Below are 21662 nucleotides of genomic sequence, written 5' to 3'. Positions count from 1 at the left end.
TCTTAATACCGTGCATTGCCCCCTCTAACATCAATGACAGCTTGAAGTCTTTTGTGGATGAGGTTCTTTATTTTCTCAGATAGTAAAGCTTCCCTCTCTTCTTGGCAAAAAACCCTCCAGTTCTTGTAAATTTCTGGGCTGTCTAGCATGAACTGCGTGCTTGAGATCTCCCCAGAGTGGCTCAATGATATTGAGGTCAGGAGAGTGAGATGGCCACTGTCACGCCGCAGCTATGCAGGTAGATGTATGCTCCACTAGATGGCAGTAGAGTGGAGGGAAGACTGCAACATTTGCCAGAGCAGACCTGCAGCGCTGCAGCGAGGCCACCACCAGGTGGCAACAGGGTAGTTAAACAAGCTGCATCAAAACCAGGAGAGTAATGTAGTACAAAGGGGAATACCAACTCAGAGTCAGAGACTCGCCAGGGGGTCAATACCAGACGGAATCAGAAGTACCAGGAGCAAAAGACAGAGTCAGGTTAGAGTCAAAGCCGAGTCAAGTACCAGATAGTCCAAACACAAAGGGGAAACACTGAGTCGGAAAAGGGGGAAGGGAATGAACAGACATGGGAACAGTCAGGAATTGCAGCAGGACAAATCAGGATATAATCAGAATCAGCTACTCATGCCATAGGCAGAAGTTCTAACTGACACCGCCTGCAGAATGCAGTGGAGATAAATAGCAAAGCTGAGACCAGAGTGAGGCTGAGAATTTAATCCCTGACATGATCAGACCGGGAAAAAGGCAGACAGGACTCAAAACCCGGTCTGGATCATGACAGCCACTCCAGAACCTTCACTTTTTTCTGCTGTAGCCAATGACAGGTCGACTTTGCCTTTTTTGGGGGGTCATTGTCATGTTGGAACGTCCAAGTACGTCCCATGCACAGCTTCCGGGCTGATGAGTGCAAATTTGCCACCAGTATTTGCTGATAACGTGCTGCATTCATCTTTCCTTCAACTTTGACCAAGTTTCCTAAGCATTTGTAGCTTATATATCCCCAAAAACATCAGCAATCCACCTCTGTGCTTTACAGTAGGAATTGTGTTCCTTTCATCATATGCCTTGGTGACCTCTCTCCAAATCTAAACGTTTATAGTTGTGGCCAAAAAGTTCAATTTTTGTGTCAATGCTCCAAATTACCTTGTTCCAGACGTTTTGAGGCTTGTCTCTGTGCCGTTTTGCAAATTGTAGGAGAGATGCTTTGTGGCATTTGTGCAGTAATGGCTTTCTTTTGGCATCTCCATTATGCAGCCCATTTTTCTTCAAGTGCCTCCTTATTGTGCATCTTGAAACAGTCACACCACTGGTTTTCAGTGAGTCCTGTATTTCAGCTGATGTTATTTGTTGGTTTTTCTTTGCATCCCGAATAATTTTCCTGGCAGTTGTGGACTACATTTTTGTTGGTCTATCTGACTGTGGTTTTGTTTTTATAGAGCCACTGATTTTACAGTTGTTAATCACAGTTTGACCGCTGCTGACTGGCATTATCAATTCCTTGGATATCTTTTTGCATCCCTTTCCTGTTTTATACAGTTCAACTACCTTTTCCCGTAGGTCTGTTCACAATTCTTTTGTTTTCCCCATGACTAACAATGCAGAAACATCAGTGGCTGGATGAAAGATGCAAGAGTCTGTCTGGATCCCAGAAACTCGCTCAGCTTTTATGTACACACACTGATTAGAAGCAAACAGGTCACAGGTGAGGATGTCACCTTTAGTAGCCATTCAAACCCATTCGTGTCAACTTCTGTGCATGTTTTCAGGCCAAAATCACCAGGGTATGATCAGGGTCAGGGTCATTTGGATGTTTTGGGTTGTAATTATGATTTAAAAAGATAAATCACAGTAGTTTGACAAAAATGGCTTCACCCAACCACTAACCACGAGTGGAGAAAAGGTTTTGGTGTTATAATTCATATTCTGTGAAAAAATGCCAAGAAAGCAAAAATTCTGCCAGGCTATGTAAAACTTTTTAGCACAACTGTACATGTTCTATTCATGAAAAGCACGGATAGAAGATGTACGTGACTCACAGATGTCTGAATGAGGCCCAACCAAGTGTACCTTTTGCAGGAGGGTTTTTGACAGACAGAAAAAAATGTTGCCCTTCCATTACTTTTGTATAAATCTGAATCTCATGTATACTCAACCTTTAGTCTTATGTTTTTATAGGATCACAAGGACTACTTGATGCCTTAATATACAGTATTTGATAATATTTTTGTAATTTATAATTACAATTTAAGGGTTTTACATTATGTATAATTTACATCAATTAGCCATCAACGTTTCCACACTAAATAAAATAACATTGAAAACAAAAATTGAGAAAAGTCAGTAAGAGGATTAAAATTCCTGCTGTTTTACACAAGCTGGATTAGTCACACAGGTTTTAAAGAGCCCCTATCCAAATTTTACAATGCAATATAGACCACATCATATCTGTGAATACTTGTTAATAAAGTTATTCTGATTTTGCAACTTTTGGAAAAAGATTTTAAAAAAAGTGGGCTAATTCTAAAGTAGAGCGGTATCAAAATTGATTCAATAACAATACATAAAAGCATGAAAAGAGAAAATATAAAAATATTTTGAATGAAATAAGATTGTATCAAAAGCTTTATAGAAAGGTGGCCAACATCACTTTTCTATATACATTCATGAAGTTCAAGAAGAAAAAACAGTCCGGAAGAGATAAATCATCTTACCCTTCCCCCGTAAACCCAGCGTATAAACCTCACTATACTACCAGTACAAGTTTTATACCTAATATAACATTGCCCAATATTTTGTCATCTCAGTGTATAAGGAGGTAATATAGGTATAGGTAACATAACGACAGTAAGGTAATATATGAAAAGGGAGAAAAGTAACTTTACCTTTTGTTCTCAGTTTCCTCCATTCCCACATTCCTGTTCTTATCTGAGACACTGGGAGTAAGAACACATTCCAGCCTGACAGATTGCAGAGAACCTAGCCCTGTGCATTATGGGATTAGTCAGTGCACTCAGAGCACACACACAAATTAGCAATATATACATTTTTTTCTCCTTATATTAAAGCAACATAAAAAGCATAAAAATACCCTATACATGGACATATATATGTATATGTATATATATATATATATATATATATATATATATATATATATCATATGCATTATAAAATATAAATATTATATATTACTATTTATTGTTATAGCACCATTTATTTCATGGCGTTTTACATGTGAAAGGGGTATACATAGTAAAAAACAAGTACAGTAATCTTGAACAATACAGGTCACTGACTGGTACAGGAAAAAAGAGGACCCTGCTCGCAAGGGCTCACAATCTACAAGCGATAGGTGAGGATACAGTAGGTGAGGGGAGAGGTGTCCGAGCAGCGATATAATATATATACAGGTGCTTCTCACAAAATTAGAGGAGTGATATAATATATATACACAAGTGCTTCTCACACAATTAGAATATCATCAGAAAGTTAATTTATTATCAGTTCTTCATTACAAATAGAGTGATCTATTTCAAGTGTTTATTTATGTTAAAGGGAACCTGTCACCCCGTTTTTTTGAGATTGAGCTATAAATACTGTTAAATAGGGCCTGCGCTGTGTGTTCCTATAGTGTATGTAGTGTACCCCGATTCCCCACCTATGCTGAGAAATAACTTACCAAAGTCGCCGTTTTCGCCTGTCAATCAGGCTGGTCAGGTCGGGAGGGCGTGGTGACATCGCTGGTTCTTCCTCAGCTTTACGTTGGTGGCGTAGTGGTGAACAAGCAGCGCGCGATCTGCGCTGTCATCCCTTTCGTCGGTGGGGGCGGCCATCTTCCTGGGGCCGCGCGTGCGCAGATCGAGTGCTCTGCTGCACGGGGCTTCAGGAAAATGGCCGCGGGATGCCGTGCGTGCGCATTAGAGATCGCGGCGGCCATTTTCCCAAAGCCGAGATGCAAACTCGGCTTTGGGAAAATGGCCGCCGCGATCTCTAATGCGCACGCGCGGCATCCCGCGGCCATTTTCCTGAAGCCCCGTGCAGCAGAGCACTCGATCTGCGCACGCGCGGCCCCAGGAAGATGGCCGCCCCCACCGACGAAAGGGATGACAGCGCAAATCGCGCGCTGCTTGTTCACCACTACGCCACTACGCCACCAACGTAAAGCTGAGGAAGAACCAGCGATGTCACCACGCCCTCCCGACCTGACCTGCCTGATTGACAGGCAAAAACGGCGACTTTGGTAAGTTATTTCTCAGCATACATGGGGAATCGGGGTACACTACATACACTATAGTAACACACAGCGCAGGCCCTATTTAACAGTATTTATAGCTCAATCTCAAAAAACGGGGTGACAGGTTCCCTTTAATGTTTAAGATTATGGCTTACAGCCATTATCTCAGTAAGTTAGAATACTTTATAACACCGGCTTGAAAAATGATTTTAAAATCAGAAATGTTGGCCTACTGAAATGTATGTTCAGTAAATGCACTCAATATTTGGTCGGGGCTCCTTTTGCATCAATTACTGCATCAATGCAGCGTGGCATGGAGGCGATCAACCTGTGGCACTGCTGAGGTGTTATGGAAGTCCAGGTTGCTTTGATGGCAGCCCTCAGCTTATCTGTATTGTTGGGTCTGGTGTCTGTTATCTTCCTCTTGACAATACCCCATAGGTTAGGCGAGTTTGCTGGCCTATCAAGCACAGGCATACTGTTGTCTTTACACCAGGTATTGGTACTTTTGGCAGTGTGGACAGGTGCAAAGTCCTGCTGGAGAATGACATTTCCATCTCCAAAAAGCTTGTCGGCAGAGGGAAGCATGAAGTGCTCTAAAATTTTCTGGTAAACGGCTGCGCTGACTTTTGTCTTGATAAAACACAGTGGACCTACACCAGCAGATGACATGGCTCCCCAAACCATCACTGATTGAAACTTCACACTAGACCTGAAGCAGCTTGGATTGTGGCCTCTCCACTCTTCCTCCAGACTCTGGGACCTTGATTTCCAAATGAAATGCAAAATTTACTTTCATTTGAAACCAACACCTTTGACCACTGAGCAACAGTTCAGTTCTGAGAAGCTCAGCAGGGAGGGACTACAACACTCAGGTGCTAGAGGAAGGCTATGGATTTCCACCTGGATAAGGGGACTCTGGAATTGCCTTCGGACCAGCCAGACTCTGCCTGCCCTGTGATCCCGTGCTCTGGACAGAGGACGTTGAAGCCTTCAGTAAAAAGGTAAAGAGACTGCAACCTTGTGTTCTCGTTCTTCACTGCGCCTCACACCGTCAACCATCTACACCAGGGGTCCCCAACTCCAGGCCTCGAGGGCCGCCAACAGTGCAGGTTTTCAGGATTTCTTTAGTATTGCATCGGTGGTAATGTGATCATCTGCACAGGTGATGATTCCAACCCCTATGCAATACTAAGGAAATCCTGAAAACCTGCACTGTTGGCGGCCCTCGAGGCCTGGAGTTGGGGACCACTGATCTACACTCTGGGAAGCCCTGGGGACATACTTCACCTATGGGAAGGTATACCATCTAGCTGCCATCACATCACCCCAGCGGACCCTTAAGCAGCGTTGGTCACCCTGTCCGAATACCACAGGTGGCGTCACGAACACTATCCATTTAAAGACCTTTCCCCCCATTTATTAACGGACGTCGCGTAGGGTCACGGACCGGGTCAGCCACTGTGACATCTCCCTTGAGAACCGAAGGGCCCGGATCCGAGTACCCCACTGCCCTACTGGGGACACTCCAAACTTTGGCATCATGAACAGGATCTACTTAAGCCTGAAAATCAGGTCATGTGCGCCTAAGAACTGTGCCAGAATCGTATTTGAACTGTGATTTATTGAAAGAACTGTGTATTGCCATTTGCCACCAAAATTCCCACCAAAACTGCCGCCATTGCCGCGCCACGAGGGACGCAGGAGAAGATGAAGGGCGTGCCAACATGGGAGAAGACTACCAAAGCGGCGCCAAAAGTAACGACCGCCCCCTCCGACTACTGCTACGAGATGACGACGTGCCCAGCAGCCAAGGAACTCTGCCCCCAGAAAATGGAGGAGCAGTGTGTGTGTGTGCGACCGAAGGTCCAGGAGCAGAGATGGCTACCAGCGGGTACCTGGAAGAGGGCGACCCAATCCACCACAACCTCAAGTCTCCACTGCTGGTGGAGGTCAACTTCGTGCAGCTATGGGTGGAGCAGCTGCGTCGATTGTCGCGGCATAACGGCTTTACGACACGGAGGGCTGTGAGGCCGATCCTGAACCAGGAGAACGCCCAGGTGGAACTGCCATCCGTACGGTCACCGATCCCAGTATTCAGGACAGTGGAATGGGTCAGCATCGGGGGAAACATACCTGGTACAGGTATGGAGAACTCTATCACCTTGGTAACCGAGCCGACGTTAGCAGTCGCTCAATATCCAGGCCCTAGCTCGACACCTGCGCTTCCGGTGCGATGGGGGTGGTGGTGGCCTCTCCCCTCCAGAATAGGAAGGGCTACATTCAAGAGATAGAGCCACCAATAGGGGTCTCCACCACCGAACCAGAAGGACCACCCCCCACCGAAGTAGACTGTATTGGCTATGAGCCGCGTAGGGGAGATATAGTCACCTACACCCGCTATTGGACCGATGACGGTTGGCATACCTGGGAAGTGGGGAAAAATACTTCACTAATGGGGTCGCCTGGCATCAGGCAGGCTGAACTTGCCGCCCCCGCAGCTATCAATGATGTGGCAGTACGAACCAATGCAGTAATTAATAGGCGCACTCAAGAAAAGTTGGGCTTGTTTAGATTACAAAAAACTCAGCTCAGAGGAGATCTCATTTAGGACGCCGTAGAAATCGGATCTAGATCAAACCACAGTGCATGGACTGGCCAGCGGCTCTCTCAACCTCAGCATGATAACATAAAGAATTATATGATGCGGTCATGCTGGGGTCAGGAGAGCCTCCGGTCAGTCCATGCATTGCAGTTCAATCTTGCTCCAATTTATATGGCCATCTGACTACGCCCATATAAATACATGTGTTGCCAATACAATAAACTGCCGCATGATCTTGATGATTATGCAAATTACATTCTGACCAAACTCCGATCATAGTGTGAGCATAGTGTGATCCGATTCTCTCAGATGACACAAAGATGGAAAAAAAAAAGTCTCAATCTTCTCCATTCTCTAAGGTCCTGGAAATCGGACTGCACTCAGATGTCATCAGAGTACGGTCTGATGCTTCCCACGCATTCATTGACTTGCATGGCGGAGTGCGATCCGAATATGAGATCAAACTTGGACATGCAGCAATTTTTTTTTTACCTCAGACAGTCTCTGTCAGAGGAACAAAAAATTTGGACATGTTCATGGACTCAGACTCACATTGGTCCGAGTGCAAGCTGATACTTTGTCAGATCCCATGTGGATCGAAAATATGCTCCTTTGCAACTGTCCTTAGAGTCAAATACGCAAAGCTCCTTTTAGAGTTTTTATTTGTGAGAACCCATCTTAAAAAAAAGAAGAACTTCTTTAACTACTGATACATTTAGCTCCGTCATAAACAATCACATGCAATAAAGATATACCGTATATACTCGGTCACACGTCTGGACCAGAGCGTCATAGGCTATGTTGTGAGGTGAAATTTTAACCCCGCGCTTTCCAATTCACCAAACAATTTTGCCCCTATCTACATAATGGGGAAAAAGTGAAAGTAAAAGTGTTGGAGGCAAATTGACAGCTGCCAGATGTGAACAAGGGGGACTTAACCCCTTTCTGTCATTGGACGTACTATTCCATCCATGTGGGGTGGGCCTAAATTCCAAAGGATGGAATAGTACGTCCAGGGCGATCGGCCGCGCTTACGGGGGGAGCGCGGCCGATTGCGGCCGGGTGTCAGCTGCCTATCGCACGGACCGCCCCGACACATTAACCCCCGGCACACCGCGATCAAACATGATCGCGGTGTGACGGCGTTATAGGGACAGATCGGTGCTGTGCAAACTGTCAGATCAGCGATCTGTGATGTCCCCCCCTGGGACAAAGTAAAGAAAAAAATTTTCCACATGTGTAAAAAAAAAAAAAAATTCCTAAATAAAGAAAAAAAAAAATATTATTCCCATAAATACATTCAGGGTCGGACTGGGGCACCGGGACACCGGAGAATCCTCCGGTGGGCCCCGCCCCCAGCCTCCCTCATTTGTACCTGCCCTGCATGCTCATAGCTTGCGCACAGCAGTGCGCACTTTATTGTATAGTCGGCACAGCTGGCAGACTGCACAGGTGATGGGAAGTGCAGGAGCAGCTCCTTCACATCACCTGCTGCCGCTGCCATTCCTCTGCCAGGAGAGCTGTGTGTGCCTGCCAACCCTCACTTCAGCCAGCAAAGTCAGAGGAACAGCTGACTGTGAGCAGAGGCGTAGCTAGAGCTTTTGCCGCCCGGGGCTGTTCCCGAGTTTGGCGCCCCCCCCCCCCGGCTCAATACACACAAAGGTTACCAAAAACGGTTTTCCTGTTTTGTAGAACTTAAACTGGGCCTAATGGTGTCACCCCGACATGCCACACCTGTGACTTAATACCACCACACCATGACCAGGCCACATAGTGACCGAATAATACTACATACAAGGGACAAATACCACAACACCATTTCCAGACCACATATTACCACTACATAGTGACTGAATACTACAATACTGATCAGTAATAAAAAAAAACCCACAATACTATCACCATAAGTGCCAGTATTCACAGGAGATCTGTACTTAGTATGCAGTGTCTGTGTAGAGGTAATACAGAGATCACTGGTGACATTATACACAGGACCTCTATATAGTATACAGTGTATAGTGTCAGTGTATAGGTAACACTGACTCACCAGTGACGTCTCTAGGTGAAGTCCTTCATCTTTCATCCAGCACAGACCGCCATCATTCCTTCCAGCCAGGACTCGTTTCTGCAGGAAATAACACAGTTATCTCGAGCTCCGCTTGCAGAACACATTACTTAATTTTTCACAACTTCTACATTACATCACATGAAGAAAAAAAGGTGATATAGTGTCACTCTGCACAGTAACAGGACCGCCCCCCCATTTAAAACAGTATACTCAAAAAATAAAATAAATACATCACTGCAGTAATAATATCCCTTAATTATCCCCTATGGTAATAATATTCCACATCCTGGCCCCATGTGTCTCATTCCTGGCTCCAGCCATATGTTCTCGCATCCTGCCCTCATGAGTATCCATTCTACCCCATATGATCTCCACATCCTGCCCCACCAGCCTCCATCGTATCCGTCCTGCCCCATGATCCAATCCTGCCCCGTGTCTCCAATCATGCCCCGTATCTACATTCTGCCCATGCCTCAAGTCCTGCCCCCAGTGTGTCCAGCATATTACCCCCATGTTGTCCAGCAATCTGCCCCAGTGTGTCCAGCATATTACCCCCATGTTGTCCAGCAATCTGCCCCAGTGTGTCCAGCATATTACCCCCAGTGTGTCCAGCAATCTGCCCCAGTATGTCCAGCACTGCCCCCAGTGTGTCCAGCAATCTGCCCCAGTGTCCAGCCTTTCCCCAGTGTGTCCAGCAGTCTGCCCCAGTGTGTCCAGCATATTACCCCCAGTGTCCAGCATTGCCCCAGTGTGTCCAGCATATTACCCCCAGTGTGTCCAGCAATCTGCCCCAGTGTCCAGAAGTCTGCCCCAGGGTCTCCAGCATTGCCTCAATGTGTCCAGAAATCTGCCCCAGGGTCTCCAGTATTGCCCCAGTGTGTCCAGCAATCTGCCCCATGGTCTCCTGTATTGCCCCAGTGTGTCCAGCATTCTTCCCCATGGTCTCCAGTATTGCCCTGGTGTATCCAGCAATCTGCCCCATGGTCTCCTGTATTGCCCCAGTGTGTCCAGCATTCTGCCCCATGGTCTCCAGTATTGCCCCAGTATGTCCAGAAGTCTGCCCAGGGTCTCCAGCATTGCCTCAATGTGTCCTGAAATCTGCCCCATGGTCTCCAGTATTCAGTGTGTCCAGCAATCTGCCCCATAGTCTCCTGTATTGCCCCAGTGTGTCCAGCATTCTGCCCCATGGTCTCCAGTATTTCCCCAGTGTGTCCAGCATTCTGCCCCATGGTCTCCAGTATTGCCCCAGTGTGTCCAGCAATCTGCCCCATGGTCTCCTGTATTGCCCCAGTGTGTCCAGCATTCTGCCCCATGGTCTCCTGTATTGCCCCAGTGTGTCCAGCAATCTGCCCCATGGTCTCCTGTATTGCCCCAGTGTGTCCAGCAATCTGCCCCATGGCCTCCTGTATTGCCCCAGTGTGTCCAGCATTCTGCCACATGGTCTCCTGTATTGCCCCAGTGTGTCCAGCAATCTGCCCTGTTATGGCTGGCAATCAGGCAACACAGCGTGCAGTAATCAGCGCACATACAGAGATCTGGCAATAACCAAAAACAATAGGACGAGCTCTGAGACGTGGAATCTCTGTAGACTGCAGTACCTGATCTATCCTCACACAACTATAAGCAGCAGTGGATTGCGCCTATCACTACCTATGCAACTCGACACTGCCTGAGGAGCTGACTAGCCTGAAGATAGAAATACAAGCCTGACTTACCTCAGAGCAGGGGTGGATTAAGGGTAGCCAGGGCCCTGGGCTGTTCAGACACTGTGGGCCCCCCCCCCGGGTCATGTGACGGGGGTCATGTGACGGGGGTCATGATATACCCGAACCAGATTATTCCAGAAAAATGGCCGGGCCCTACTCTACTGTAACCTATTAAATATTTGTTAGAATCTGCAATACAATTTAGGTATATTTTGACCAATAATATCACATACAAGGAACAAATACCACCGCACCATGACCAGACCACAAATTACAACCACAGTGATCGAATAATATCACATACAAGGAACAAAAACCACCGCGCCATGACCAGACCACAAATTACAACCACAGTGATCGAATAATATCGCATACAAGGAACAAATACCACCGCGCCATGACCAGACCACATATTACAACCACAGTGATCGAATAATATCACATACAATGTTGTGAATTCTGTGGCTGAATTCACTCCTGTGGTCACAAGTGGTATTGCAGCCTCTGGGCTTCCTCCCTCAGGTATTTTGGTGAGCTCGTTGGCTGCCTTGCTATTTAACTCCACCTGAGTCTGTCTTCCTTGCTCCTTGTCAATGTTCCAGCGTTGGATCTGAGCTACTGCATCTTTCCTGTGGCCTGCTGCTCTGCTAGATAAGTGTTACTTTGTTTTTGTTTCCGTTTTTTCTGTCCAGCTGTGCTATTCTCTTTTGCTGGAAGCTCTGAGACGCAAAGGGTGCACCGCCGTGCCATTAGTTCGGCACGGTGGGTCTTTTTGCCCCCCTTTGCGTGGTTCTGCTTTAGGGTTTTTTGTAGACTGCATAGTTCTCTTTGCTATCCTCGCTCTGTCTAGAATATCGGGCCTCACTTTGCTGAATCTATTTCATTCCTACGTTTTGTCTTTTCATCTTGCTAGCAGTCATTGTATGTGGGGGGCTGCCTGTTCCTTTGGGGTGTTTCTCTGAGGCAAGTCAGGCTTGTATTTCTATCTTCAGGCTAGTCAGCTCCTCAGGCAGTGCCGAGTTGCATAGGTAGTGTTAGGCGCAATCCACTGCTGCTTTTAGTTGTGTGAGGATAGGTTCAGGTATTGCAGTCTGCAGAGATTCCACGTCTCAGAGCTTGTTCTATTGTTTTTGGGTTATTGCCATATCACTGTATGTGCGCTGATTACTGCACACTGTGTTGCCTGATAGCACAGCATAACAATACAAGGAACAAATACCACCGCGCCATGACCAGACCACAAATTACAACCACAGTGATCGAATAATATCACATACAAGGAACAAATACCACCGCACCATGTCAAGACCACATATTACCACCACTTGGTGACCAAATAGCACATACAAGGGACAAATACCACAACACCATTTCCAGACCACATATTACCACCACATAGTGACTGAATACTACAATACTGATCAGTAAAAAACAACAACACAATAATATCACCATAAGTGCCAGTATTCACAGGAGATCTGTACTTAGTATGCAGTGTCTGTGTAGAGGTAATACAGAGATCACTGGTGGTATTATACACAGGAGCTCTATATAGTATACAGTGTATAGTGTCAGTGTATACGTAACACTGACTCACCAGTGACGTCTCTAGGTGAAGTCCTTCATCTTTCAGCCAGCACAGACCGCCATCATTTCTTCCAGCCAGGACTCGTTTCTGCAGGAAATAACACAGTTATCTCGAGCTCCGCTTGCAGAACACATTACTTAATTTTTCACAACTTCTACATTACACCACATGAAGAAAAAAAGGCGATATAGTGTCACTCTGCACAGTAACAGGACCGACCCCCATTTAAAACAGTATACTCAAAAAATAAAATAAATACATCACTGCAGTAATAATATCCCTTAATTAGCCCCTATGGTAATAATATTCCACATCCTGGCCCTGTGTGTCTCATTCCTGGCTCCAGCCATATGCTCTCGCATCCTGCCCTCATGAGTATCCATTCTACCCCATATGATCTCCACATCCTGCCCCATATGTCTCCATCGTATCCATCCTGCCCCATGATCCAATCCTGCCCCATGTCTTTAATTCTGCCCCGTGTCTCCAATCATGCCCCGTGTCTACATTCTGCCCATGCCTCCAGTCCTGCCCCCATAGTGTCCAGCAATCTGCCCCAGTATGTCCAGCATATTGCCCCAGTGTCCAGCAATCTGCCCCAGTGTCTCCAGCATATTGCCCCCAGTGTGTCCAGCATATTACCCCCAGTGTGTCCAGCATATTGCCCCCAGTGTGTCCAGCAATCTGCCCCAGTGCGTCCAGCATTGCCCCCAGACAGTGTGTCCAGAATATTACCACCAGTGTGTCCAGCAATTTCCCCCAGTATGTCCAGCATTTCCCCCAGTGTCTCCAGCATTGCCCCAGTGTCCTCCAGCAATCTGCCCCAGTGTCCTCCAGCATTGCCCCAGTGTCCTCCAGCATTGCCCCAGTGTCCTCCAGCATTGCCCCAGTGTCCTCCAGCAATCTGCCCCAGTGTCATCCAGCATTGCCCCAGTGTCTCCAGCAATCTGCCTCAGTGTCCTCCAGCATTGCCCCAGTGTCCTCCAGCCATCTGCCCCAGTGTCCTCCAGCCATCTGCCCCAGTGTCCTCCAGCCATCTGCCCCAGTGTCCTCCAGCATTGCCCCAGTGTCCTCCAGCATTGCCCCAGTGTCCTCCAGCCATCTGCCCCAGTGTCCTCCAGCCATCTGCCCCAGTGTCCTCCAGCCATCTGCCCCAGTGTCCTCCAGCCATCTGCCCCAGTGTCCTCCAGCCATCTGCCCCAGTGTCCTCCAGCCATCTGCCCCAGTGTCCTCCAGCATTGCCCCAGTGTCCTCCAGCATTGCCCCAGTGTCCTCCAGCAATCTGCCCCAGTGTCCTCCAGCATTGCCCCAGTGTCCTCCAGCAATCTGCCCCAGTGTCCTCCAGCAATCTGCCCCAGTGTCCTCCAGCATTGCCCCAGTGTCCTCCAGCAATCTGCCCCAGTGTCCTCCAGCAATCTGCCCCAGTGTCCTCCAGCAATCTGCCCCAGTGTCCTCCAGCAATCTGCCCCAGTGTCCTCCAGCATTGCCCGTGTCCTCCAGCATTGCCCTCAGTGTGTGTCTACCGTTATAAAAAAAAAAAAAAAAACTCCTCACCTGTCCTCGCTCCAGCGACGAGCTCCCTCCAACAGAGCACACTCGCCGGCGACTGACAATGACGTCAGACGCCGGCGACGTGTGCGCCTGCGGCCGACATCAGCCGCCAGCCTCCAATTGGCTGGCGGCTGTTGTTAACTATTGACGTGCAGGCGCGCGCCCGCACATCAATAGGAAACCGCCGCAGCGCCGGAAGGGGCCCGGTGAGCAGATGAGACGGGGCCCGATGCGGGCCCCCTCTCTCTGCCCACCGGTTACGGCAGGGGCACATAAATGCCGGCGGCGGCGGCATTCACAGATGATCATCAGAGGGTCAATCTGTGCGGTAGCCCAGGGCCCCCCCAGACCACTGGGCCCTGGGCTACCGCCCATATTGACCCTCTGATAATCCGCCCCTGCCTCAGAGAAATACCCCAAAGGAATAGGCAGCCCCCCACATATAATGACTGTTAGCAAGATGAAAAGACAAACGTAGGAATGAAATAGATTCAGCAAAGTGAGGCCCGATATTCTAGACAGAGCGAGGATAGCAAAGAGAACTATGCAGTCTACAAAAAACCCTAAAACGAAAACCACGCAAAGGGGCAAAAGACCCACCGTGCCGAACTAACAGCACGGCGGTGCACCCCTTTGCTTCTCAGAGCTTCCAGCAAAAGTTAATAGCAAGCTGGACAGAAAAAACAGAAAACAAACTAGAAGCACTTATCTAGCAGAGCAGCAGGCCCAAGGAAAGATGCAGTAGCTCAGATCCAACACTGGAACATTGACAAGGAGCAAGGAAGACAGACTCAGGTGGAGCTAAATAGCAAGGCAGCCAACGAGCTCACCAAAACACCTGAGGGAGGAAGCCCAGAGACTGCAATACCACTTGTGACCACAGAAGTGAACTCAGCCACAGAATTCACAACACTGCCCCATGGTCTCCTGTATTGCCCCAGTGTGTCCAGCAATCTGCCCCATGGTCTCCTGTATTGCCCCAGTGTGTCCAGCATTCTGCCACATGGTCTCCTGTATTGCCCCAGTGTGTCCAGCAATCTGCCCCATGGTCTCCAGTATTGCCCCAGTGTGTCCAGCAATCTGCCCCATGGTCTCCAGTATTGCCCCAGTGTGTCCAGCAATCTGCCCCATAGTCTCCTGTATTGCCCCAGTGTGTCCAGCAATCTGCCCCATGGTCTCATGTATTGCCCCAGTGTGTCCAGCAATCTGCCCCATGGTCTCATGTATTGCCCCAGTGTGTCCAGCAATCTGCCCCATGGTCTCCAGTATTGCCCCAGTGTGTCCAGCAATCTGCCCCATAGTCTCCTGTATTGCCCCAGTGTGTCCAGCAATCTGCCCCATGGTCTCATGTATTGCCCCAGTGTGTCCAGCATTCTGCCCCATGGTCTCCAGTATTGCCCCAGTGTGTCCAGCAATCTGCCCCATGGTCTCCAGTATTGCCCCAGTGTGTCCAGCATTGCCCCAGCCCCAGACAGTCAGACATAAAGAAAAAAAAAAAAAAGTAAAATCCTCACCTCTCCCGTTCCTAGCGCAGGTCCGGTGCAGTCAGCGTCTCTCCGGCTCTGCGACGCTCAGGACAGAGAGGCAGAGCGGCGCGCACAGTAGTGACGTCATCGCGCCCTCTGCTCTGAGACGTCGCAGAGTCAGAGGACGCTGCAGCTGCCGGCGCCGCAGGAACCAGGAGAGGTGAGTATAGAGCGGGGGGCGGGGTCCGGTGGTGGGGAGAGCTGGCCCTGGTCGTGGCGGCGGACGGCGCCGCCCGAAGATTTAAAGGGGCGTCTTTTTTTTTTTTTTTTCTTCTCCTGCAGCGCCGGCCGCCCCCCGCATTGTGCCGCCCGGGGCGGACCGCCCCCCCCCCCGCACCCCCCCCGCACCCCCCTTCCTACGCCACTGACTGTGAGGCTGAGTCTGAGAGGAGACACCACACAGCAGCTGACCCGCAGTCACCTGTTTCTTGTGCTGGGTATGATCTCTGCTCCTCTTCCACAATCCACAAAGCCCTGGGCAGCAGTGTAAATGCTGATTGGCTGCAATTCAGCCAATCAGCATTAGTTTTCTTTGTGTGAGCTCACAGCACAGCTCAGGCAAGGAGCTATGCTGTGATTGGTCAGCAGTCCTGCCCAAGCAGCAGTGGAGCAGAAGGAGTCTGATGGCTGCAGTCAGTGTGACTGTAAGTACATAACTGTATGATGCCGGCACCCTGAGTAGCTCTCCGGCCACAGAGGCAGTTAGGGGAGCGGGCCCCATGCATCCTAAAGGTGACATGGGGAGGGGGCCCACAGTGATATTCTAATTTTCTTGTGGGCCCCCTCCCCCATTGTGTCATCCACCTCTATTTTACTGTGGCTCCCCTTTCCCTCTCTGACTAGGCCCATAGGAAATCAAAGGTGAAATAGTGGGCGAGGGGCCCACAGAATATTGGGTGACACAGTGGGGGAGGGGCCCACAGGAAAATAGAGGTGACACACTGGGGGAGGGGGCCCACAGGAAAATAGAGGTGACACACTGGGTGAGGGGGCCCACAGGAAAATAGAGTTAGCACAGTGGGGGAGGGGGCCCACAGGATATTGGGTGACACAGTGGTGACGGGGGTCCTCAGGTGATTTAACACCTTTACGACATCAGCCTTACATATATGGCGCGTGTTAAATGCCAGTGTCAATCTCTGACTGCAGCATATAACACATGCCAACATGCGTGCGCATCATTCTCTCACCCAGTGGCACCCATGATGTGATCGTGGGTCGCCGATGGGGGGTCGCCACAATTCCACAAAAAAAGCTATAACAAGTGATGAAAAAAATTACATCTATCCCAAAATCATACTAATAAAAACAATGTCTCGCCCCCAACAGAAAGCTTTCCTGTGTGTAATAAAATACGCAGCAGTCGCCGGCTTCTTCATTGCAGTGGAATATGGCCACCGGTAAGTATTTTATTACACACAGTGGACTTACATTACTGCTCTCCTGTGTGGTGTAGTATATAGAGGATTTGTCAGCTCTCCTGTGTGGTGTAGTATATAGAGGATCTGTCAGCTCTCCCGTGTGGTGTAGTATATAGAGGATCTGTCAGCTCTCCCGTGTGGTGTAGTATATAGAGGATCTGTCAGCTCTCCTGTGTGGTGTAGTATATAGAGGATCTGTCAGCTCTCCTGTGTGGTGTAGTATATAGAGGATCTGTCAGCTCTCCCGTGTGGTGTAGTATATAGAGGATCTGTCAGCTCTCCCGTGTGGTGCAGTATATAGAGGATCTGTCAGCTCTCCTGTGTAATGTAGTATATAGAGGTTCTGTTATCTCTCCCGTGTGGTGTAGTATATAGAGGATCTGTCAGCTCTCCTGTGTGGTGTAGTATATAGAGGATCTGTCGGCTCTCCCGTGTGGTGCAGTATATAGAGGATCTGTCAGCTCTCCCGTGTGGTGCAGTATATAGAGGATCTGTCAGCTCTCCTGTGTGGTGTAGTATATAGAGGATCTGTCAGCTCCTGTGTGGTGTAGTATATAGAGGATCTGTCAGCTCCTGTGTGGTGTAGTATACAGAGGATCTGTCAGCTCTCCTGTGTGGTGTAGTATACAGAGGATCTGTCAGCTCTCCTGTGTGGTGTAGTATATAGAAGATCTGTCAGCTCTCCTGTGTGGTGTAGTATATAGAGGATCTGTCAGCTCTCCTGTGTGGTGTAGTATATAGGGGATCTGTCAGCTCTCCCGTGTAGTGTAGTATAAAGAGGATCTGTCAGCTCTCCTGTGTGGTGTAGTATATAGAGGATCTGTCAGCTCTCCTGTGCGGTGTATTATATTCAGGATCTGTCAGCTTTCCTGTGTGGTGTAGTATATAGAGGATCTGTCAGCTCTCCTGTGTGGTGTAGTATATAGAGGATCTGTCAGCTCTCCCGCGTGGTGTAGTATATAGAGGATCTGTCAGCTTTCCTGTGTGGTGTAGTATATAGAGGATCTGTCAGCTCTCCCGTGTGGTGTAGTATATAGAGGATCTGTCAGCTCTTCTGTGTGGTGTAGTACATAGAGGATCTGTCAGCTCTCCCGTGTGGTGTAGTACATAGAGGATCTGTCAGCTCTCCTGTGTGGTGTAGTATATAGAGGATCTGTCGGCTCTCCTGTGTGGTGTAGTATATAGAGGATCTGTCAGCTCTCCTGTGTGGTGTAGTATATAGGGGATCTGTCAGCTCTCCCGTGTAGTGTAGTATAAAGAGGATCTGTCAGCTCTCCTGTGTGGTGTAGTATATAGAGGATCTGTCAGCTCTCCTGTGTTGTGTAGTATATAGAGGATCTGTCAGCTTTCCTGTGTGGTGTAGTATATAGAGGATCTGTCAGCTCTCCCGTGTGGTGTAGTATATAGAGGATCTGTCAGCTCTTCTGTGTGGTGTAGTACATAGAGGATCTGTCAGCTCTCCCGTGTGGTGTAGTACATAGAGGATCTGTCAGCTCTCCTGTGTGGTGTAGTATATAGAGGATCTGTCGGCTCTCCTGTGTGGTGTAGTATATAGAGGATCTGTCAGCTCTCCTGTGTGGTGTAGTATATAGAGGATCTGTCAGCTCTCCCGTGTGGTGTAGCATATAGAGGATCTGTCAGCTCTCCCATGTGGTGTAGTATATAGAGGATTGTTATGATTAGGTAATTCAGTACCACAATGGACATAGAAGTCAGAGCACATACAGTGACCTGACAATAACCCAAAAACATAGAACGAGCTCTGAGACGTGGGAACTCTGCTGACCGCAATCCCTAATCCTCTCCAACCACACTAAAGGCAGCCGTGGATTGCGCCTAACGCTTCCTATGCAACTCGGCACAGCCTGAGAAACTAGCTAGCCTGAAGATAGAAAATAAGCCTACCTTGCCTCAGAGAAATACCCCAAAGGAAAAGGCAGCCCCCCACATATAATGACTGTGAGTAAGATGAAAAGACAAACGCAGAGATGAAATAGATTCAGCAAAGTGAGGCCCGACTTTCTGAACAGAGCGAGGATAGGAAAGGTAACTTTGCGGTCAACACTAAACCCTACAAACAACCACGGAAAGGGGGCAAAAAGACCCTCCGTACCGACTAACGGTACGGAGGTACACCCTCTGCGTCCCAGAGCTTCCAGCAAGCAAGAAAAAAACAAATAAGCAAGCTGGACAGAAAAAACAGCAAACAAAAATAACAAAAGCGGAACTTAGCTATGCAGAGCAGCAGGCCACAGGAACGATCCAGGAGGAAGCAAGTCCAATACTAGAACATTGACTGGAAGCCAGGATCAAAGCACTAGGTGGAGTTAAATAGAGCAGCACCTAACGACTTCACCACATCACCTGAGGAAGGAAACTCAGAAGCCGCAGTACCACTTTCCTCCACCAACGGAAGCTCATAGAGAGAATCAGCCGAAGTACCACTTGTGACCACAGGAGGGAGCTCTGCCACAGAATTCACAACAGAGGATCTGTCAGCTCTCCTGTGTGGTGTAGTATATAGAGGATCTGTCAGCTCTCCTGTGTGGTGTAGTATATAGAGGATGTGTCCTGTGTGGTGTAGTATACAGAGGATCTGTCAGCTCTCCTGTGCGGTGTAGTATATAGAGGATCTGTCAGCTGTCCCGTGTGGTGTAGTATATAGAGGATCTGTCAGCTCTCCTGTGTGGTGTAGTATGTAGAGGATCTGTCAACTCTCCCATGTGGTGTAGTATACAGAGGATCTGTCAGCTCTCCCTTGTGGTGTAGTATATAGAGGATCTGTCAGCTCTCCTGTGTGGTGTAGTATATAGAGGATCTGTCAGCTCTCCCTTGTGGTGTAGTATATAGAGGATCTGTCAGCTGTCCCATGTGGTGTAGTATATAGAGGATCTGTCAGCTCTCCTGTGTGGTGTAGTATATAGAGGATCTGTCAGCTCTCCTGTGTGGTGTAGTATGTAGGATCTATCCTGTGTGGTCTTTTTAAACGGCATGGTGGGCCCCAAGAATGATTTTTCTCTGGTGGGCCCAAGGTACTCCAGTCCAACGCTGAATACATTTCTTTATCTAAATAAAAAAAACAAACAATAAAAGTACACATATTTAGTATCGCCGCGTCCGTAACGACCCAACCTATAAAACTGTCCCACTAGTTAACCCCTTCAGTAAACACCTTATGAAAAAAAAAAATGAGGCAAAAAACAACGCTTTATTATCATACCGCCGAACAAAAAGTGGAATAACACGCAATCAAAAGACAGATATAAATAACCACAGTACCGCTGAAAGCATCATCTTGTCCCGCAAAAAACTAGCCGCCATACAGCATCATTAGCAAAAAAACAAAAAAGTTATAGGCCTCAGAATAAAGCGATGCAAAAATAATTATTTTTTCTATAAAATAGTTTTTATCATATAAAAGCGCCAAAACATAAAAAAATGATATAAATGAGGTATCGATGTAATTGTACTGACCCGTAGAATAAAACTGCTTTATCAATTTTACCAAACGCGGAACAGTATAAACGCCTCCCCCAAAAGAATTTCATGAATAGCTGGTTTTTGGTCATTCTGCCTCACAAAAATCGGAATAAAAAGTGATCAAAAAATGTCACGTGCACGAAAATGTTACCAATAAAAACGTCAACTCGTCCCGCAAAAAACAAGACCTCACATGACTCTGTGGACCAAAATAACGAAAAACTATAGCTCTCAAAATGTGGTAACACAAAAAATATTTTTTGCAATAAAAAGCGTCTTTCAGTGTGTGACGGCTGCCAATCATAAAAATCCGTAAAAAAAAAAACCCGCTATAAAAGTAAATCAAACCCCCCTTCATCACCCCCTTAGTTAGGGAAAAATTAAAAAATTAAAAAAATGTATTTATTTCCATTTTCCCATTAGGGTTAGGGTTAGGGCTAGGGTTAGGGTTAGGGCTAGGGCTAGGGTTAGGGCTAGTGTTAGGGTTAGGGTTAGGGCTAGGGCTAGGGTTAGGAGTAAGGCTACAGTTAGGGTTGGGGCTAAAGTTAGGGTTAGGGTTTAGATTACATTTACGGTTGGGAATAGGGTTGGGATTAGGGTTAGGTTTGTGTCTGGGTTAGAGGTGTGGTTAGGGTTACCGTTGGGATTAGGGTTAGGGGTGTGTTTGGATTAGGGTTTCAGTTATAATTGGGGGGTTTCCACTGTTTAGGCACATCAGGGGCTCTCCAAACGCGACATAGCGTCCGATCTCAATTCCAGCCAATTCTGCGTTGAAAAAGTAAAACAGTGCTCCTTCCCTTCCGAGCTCTCCCGTGTGCCCAAACAGGAGTTTATCCCAACATATGGGGTATCAGCGTACTCAGGACAAATTGGACAACAACTTTTGGGGTCCAATTTTTCCTGTTACCCTTGGAAAATACAAAACTGGGGGCTAAAAAATAATTTTTGTGGGGAAAGAAAAAGGAATTTTTATTTTCACGGCTCTGCGTTATAAACTGTAGTGAAACACTTGGGGGCTCAAAGCTCTCACAACACATCTAGATAAGTTCCTTGGGGGGTCTAGTTTACAATATGGGGTCACTTGGGGGTTTCTACTGTTTAGGTACATTAGGGGCTCTGCAAATGCAATGTGACGCCTGCAGACCATTCCATCTAAGTCTGCATTCCAAATGGCGCTCCTTCCCTTCTGAGTCCTCCCATGCGCCCAAACGGTGGTTCCCCCCCCCCCACATATGGGTTATCAGCGCACTCAGGACAAATTGGACAACAACTTTTTGGGTCCAATTTCTCCTGTTACCCTCGGAAAAATACAAAACTGGGGGCTAAAAATTAATTTTTGTGGGAAAAAATGTTTGTTTTATTTTTACGGCTGTGCATTATAAACTTCTGTGAAGCCCTTTGTGTTTCAAAGTGCTCACCACACTTCTAGATAAGTTCCTTAGGGGGTCTACTTTCCAAAATGGTGTCACTTGTGGGGGGTTTC

General features: G+C 47.7%; 1 protein-coding gene across 2 annotated transcripts in view; it reads right to left on the bottom strand.

Moving 5' to 3' along the window:
* The window catches only part of TMEM98 (transmembrane protein 98), a 170832-nt gene that overhangs the window by 76404 nt on the left and 72766 nt on the right, over positions 1 to 21662 (bottom strand). The window contains exon 1 of one of the 2 annotated variants that reach the window (XM_069751514.1): positions 2883 to 2986. The exons of the other annotated variant lie outside the window; for it this stretch is intronic. The gene's annotated coding sequence lies outside the window, so the exon portion shown is untranslated. Of the gene's footprint in view, positions 1 to 2882; positions 2987 to 21662 lie in introns of those variants that run through there. 2 annotated transcript variants of the gene reach the window in all.

This window comes from Ranitomeya imitator, chromosome 2 (genome assembly GCF_032444005.1).
Source record: "Ranitomeya imitator isolate aRanImi1 chromosome 2, aRanImi1.pri, whole genome shotgun sequence".
Lineage (NCBI taxonomy): Eukaryota > Metazoa > Chordata > Amphibia > Anura > Dendrobatidae > Ranitomeya > Ranitomeya imitator.
Note: the sequence above shows the minus strand (reverse complement) of the source record. Positions and strands in the feature narration are given on the sequence as shown.